Source organism: Triticum dicoccoides, chromosome 3B (assembly GCF_002162155.2).
Source record: "Triticum dicoccoides isolate Atlit2015 ecotype Zavitan chromosome 3B, WEW_v2.0, whole genome shotgun sequence".
Lineage (NCBI taxonomy): Eukaryota > Viridiplantae > Streptophyta > Magnoliopsida > Poales > Poaceae > Triticum > Triticum dicoccoides.
This window is the reverse complement of record NC_041385.1, coordinates 636,241,858-636,246,502: the sequence shown is the minus strand read 5'-3', so window position 1 is coordinate 636,246,502 and position 4,645 is coordinate 636,241,858. Positions and strand designations below refer to the sequence as shown.

Genomic DNA, 4,645 nt, shown 5'->3' with positions numbered 1-4,645 from the left:
TCTGGAACTGCAGGAATGATTTGGTTTTTAACAGAATAACAAATACTCATTTTTTGCAGGTTATCTTCCGGGCCACTGCATTGATCCGTATGTGGTCTCTATTCACTCAGACGGAGGCCAGGGAGCGTTTGGTTACTGGATCTTTCCGATGGGAGATGGTCGCTCGTGCTATCTTCAACCGGTTTGGATGGCGGTCATGTAATATGATAGACAATTAGTTTTCATATCTTTCTTTTGCCAGCCGGTTGTGGCTCTCCTTTTACCCTTCTGCTCTTTGTGAGGTTTTTTGGTTCGTTTGTTTGAGACTTCAAGACCTATGTTGAACTTATTTTCCTTTTAATAAATGTGGCCGTATGCATTGCTCTGATGAAGAGGCCAGGGTTCTTCCTCTTTTCTAAAAAAATTAGTTATTTTCTAGAAATAATGCTTTTCGTCTGGCTTCAAATTAATGAAACTCGTAACACCGAAGAGTACAACACAAAACACCACACCGGGCACGACAAGATACAACGGGTTGAATGAACAACAACAAAATTACAACAAGTAGACATCAAGTGAATCATGGAGAAAAATTAGAGTCATCAGAGACCTTATTCGTTATAAGAGAACCGGAGCAAAGGAAGAGGCCATCTCAAGATGAAGACTAGCTTTCAAAGGAGAGCATGCCTACGTCATCAGTCTCACGCAAAGTAACGCCATCCTGTTCCATCGCCGAAAGGAGCCCCCTGTCCCTTCGCCTTGGGTTGGAGGGCGTCACACCGTCGACTGATGAGGATGCTCATCCAAGAGCTTGGATGTAAACGGATACCAGGAACCGAGAATGTATCTGGTGAAACGAGGGAATTGGTGCACCGAATGCACCAACGGTATATGGGCCATTGGATGCAAAAAGCAGGGACATGATCGGTTAGAAGGTGGGCCTGATGGTACATTTGCAAAAGGATCCTTGCAGTGTAGCTAAATCAAGCGAATTGACCTCCCCCACACTCAGTTCGTCTCTGTCCCCTTCCATCTCCTATACCAGCGCAGCCGCCGTCGCCGCCGAGCTAGGGTTAAGGTTCAACTGAAGAACTGATCTCCCTCCCTCAAGATCTTCACTGAACCCAATCGCCTCTCTCTCCCTCTTCTGTACCACCGTGGCAGGCGAGTTAGGGTTAGTAAATTTCGTCAATCTCTCAATCTTGTACCAATCGAACGTCGTCTCACTCAAATACATAGGAGTGATCTGCTTTTTTGAAATTTCTAGCAGCAGCCTACCACCGTAACATCTAAAGAGTGCCTTGATTTCGATTTTGGCAGTGGTGGCTCATTGTGAGTGTGCATTGGTGACTCAATCTACTGCCGCTGTCGTCTGCATCAACTCAAGGATCTTGATATGTTTGCTTCGTCCTGTATCCATGTGTTAAGGTCATTTTTGTTCTTACAATTTCGTCCACACCTTTCCCCCAATCTGTTTAAACCAGTGGCCGGGAGATGAGCATGAACAATTTGTTCTAGTTGACTTAAAAGGCATGCTTTTGTTGATTCAGAATTGGAATAGTGTCTTGTGAGCACCAAATTTACATACGAGCTGCAAGTATATTTGTACAATCTTCATATCAATTACAAGGTATTTACTCCCTATTTTCATGCAGGTTAGTAACCATGGCTTGCAGAATGTCGGTGTTCCTTATATTCTATTTGCAAAGCCTCATATATTGGAGGTTCCTATAATTGGTTCGAAAAACACATAGATAGTAGCTGCCAATTTGTTTCTTGTCTTGCCCGACTGACTGATGATTGTTCTAAAATGACTGATCATCATTGCCGAGGAATTACTATGTACTAATATGTGCTCCAAATCGATGTATGATCTATAATTATAAGGTTGCAGCAGCAAGATTGGAAAATAGATAAATGAGGTGCTCTCTTTACTGATCCTTCTTATTTGGTATTTGCATGTAGTTATGCCAACTAAAGAAAAACGTTTCCACGTGGTTGTTAGTAATTGTATATGTAGAAATCAGTACCAGGAAGTTGTGGTTCAGATTGACAGCACATTATTTGGTACACATCTCTTGTGATTCATTCTGCTCATCTTCGATAGAAAGTGTCTTTATTTAATGTCCAACTAAACCATAGGAAACAATTACTAGTTGTTCGTTTTATGAATGCCTCATTGACACCCAGGTAATATGTGTTTTCCTTCTGAAATTCATGTTTTTAAAGGAAAAAACTTAATGTGTGCTGGCCTTCTAATGAATTGCTTGTAGGAGGTCCCTGGAATGGGTTTTCACATCAGTTGCAACCTCACCGAAGCAAAACCAAAGCATGTTGTTCTGTTAGAGAACAAATTTAATTTTGGAGTTCAGAAACCAAAGCATGCAACCTCCTTGAAGCGAGACCAAATCATATCAAACATTACATCAATGTGGTCTTTACAGTTTTGTCATTTCTTGTATATATTCCTTAAACAGGGAAACCAGTATAGGACAAACAAAATACATTTGATGTATGACGAGATATGCCACTCCTTTACTTAATGCATATTTAAGTAAGTGCTTCTCAGTTTCTCAAAGTTTGGAATATGTAGGCTGTGTTGAAAGATGAAGCAAATGTTGAACCCAATGTTCAGGCCTCTGTTCTTGAACATTTTGAAAATATGAAATGTTCTCCCTTTTCCTGTTTTTGTTTAAAACTTCAGATGTTGTTCCTTCTCCTGTTAGCATGTGCCCTTGCTGGTGTGAATGGTTTAATAATGTCTTATTGCCAATTTCTTTAGTCTGGCGAACTTCCTTTGTTAATGGAGATGGCTTATATTCAGTTTGAGGCAAGAAATTTGATTTGAAAGAGTAGTCAACCAACAGCCAGTAAATCAGAGCCCAAAATTCCATTAATTTGAATCAAGGTAAAATATCAGGAGAAGTAATTTGCGACAACGATGGTATACGAGAAACTGAAAGGTCTCAAATTGTTCTGCAAGTAGATTACTCTGGATTTTGAAGAATGTTAAGTAGAAATTATACTTACAGTGTCCAGCCGAACTTCGTGAAACCATTACAAGTTCATCTTCTGAACTTCTTCTGGGATCTGGATCCGTACTGTGTACTATTTAGGTTAGGAGCAGACCAGAGCTCCGTTTCACTTCTCAACAGAGTTTCAGTTATGCGGTCCACTTGAACCTGTCGGGGGAAAGTTACCGCATCCATCTCCGAGAAGTAGGCAAGTTCGTTGTGTAAGCCAGGAGTGTATGCGGTTGCACACGGAGGTGATCTATTTAGTTTTAACAGAGTGCAATGTATTTTTTTAAAAAATTGTTGTGTTTTAATTCAAATAGGCTTAGCACTGCAAACCACTTCTGAACACCTTGGTCCTGATGTGTACATGAATTGGTATAGCTGACGCAGTCTATTTAATATACCATAAGTTTGCATTCTGTTTGCAGAAATTCAGTTATGTTTTACCTACAATAGGCTCAGCATTACAGAACACTTGATTCTGAACACCCTTATCTTGATATGTATATGAATTGGTAATAGCCGATGAGAGAACAATAGCTGATGCAGTCTATGTTATGTACTTTAAGTTTCCTCTGCATTTAAAAAAAATAGCTGTGTTTTACTTCCAGTATGCTCAGCATCACATAACACTTGAACCTGAATGTCCCGGTCTCCATGTGTACATGAATTGGTATGTTGATGCAGTCTAACTATATTTCTGTACTTTTTACTAGACTCCAGCAGCGATGGTTCCGGTGAAGATTTCGGGAACTTCTGTGGTGGTGGTGACAATGCCTACTCAGAGGACGAAGATACACCAGACACCATCCTTCGATTCCCATAACGAATGTTTGTAGCAGCAGTGATACGTATGAAGATTATTTTCATACATATTTTCAGGCCACACAAGTCTCAGGCTCTAGTTATTTTTGGCACCATGTAAACAAGAATGTACACTTGTCAAAAAATAAAATAGTATACAACATTTTTTGTAGTTCAGATGGGTGGTTGTTGTATAGTTTATGTGCATGCTTGTGATGCTCCAATGTAAAATACAGCAATGTTCTTGCATGGAAGCATCAAAAGAAATGTGTTCAGAGATCTTTGCTTCGTTACAGTGCGGAACATCATTCGCTGCAGTTATTTATCAAGTTGTTTCTCTCATACTTAATACTCCTATTATAGAGTTATAATTTTTTATCAATGAACGATCATGCAACAGATACATAAACGATGCAAGAGCACAGGTGAGAAAACAGGGCACAGTAGAGAAGATAGGGTAGGACGGAATTCAGACAAACCTCAAGGTCCGCTTTCCAAAATGTACCCGCATCTCTCATTGCCCTGCATCCTGTCCCTTTCTTTTTAATCTAATGGCTCGGGTTGTATCGGAGTACCTGGTGCACCAGTTCATCGGGTGCACAGGATACGTTCTCACCAGGAACCTAAGGGGAGCTTCACAGCACAACTACCTTGCAGAACCTAGCTCACCTTGAGAAGACCAACCTCTGGGCCATGAAACTGTCAACTCGAAGAGCAGAAGCTGATGCATAGGTCGATCAAGCAGACAAAGGGGACCCATATAAGAGGATGGAACAAAGCGGAGGAAGCGGGATGGAATTCACCGAAGTAAGAGCATCTATAGCTGAACGCCTCAAACCATCCCT

The 4,645-nt window shown here is 40.8% G+C and overlaps 1 long non-coding RNA gene across 1 annotated transcript; it reads left to right on the top strand.

Moving 5' to 3' along the window:
* The first annotated feature begins 980 nt into the window (after positions 1-980).
* Positions 981-4,079, top strand: LOC119277551. The gene is made up of 2 exons (XR_005137213.1): positions 981-1,153; positions 1,300-4,079. It is a non-coding gene; the product is annotated as an uncharacterized LOC119277551 (long non-coding RNA).
* The last annotated feature ends 566 nt before the right edge of the window (positions 4,080-4,645 follow it).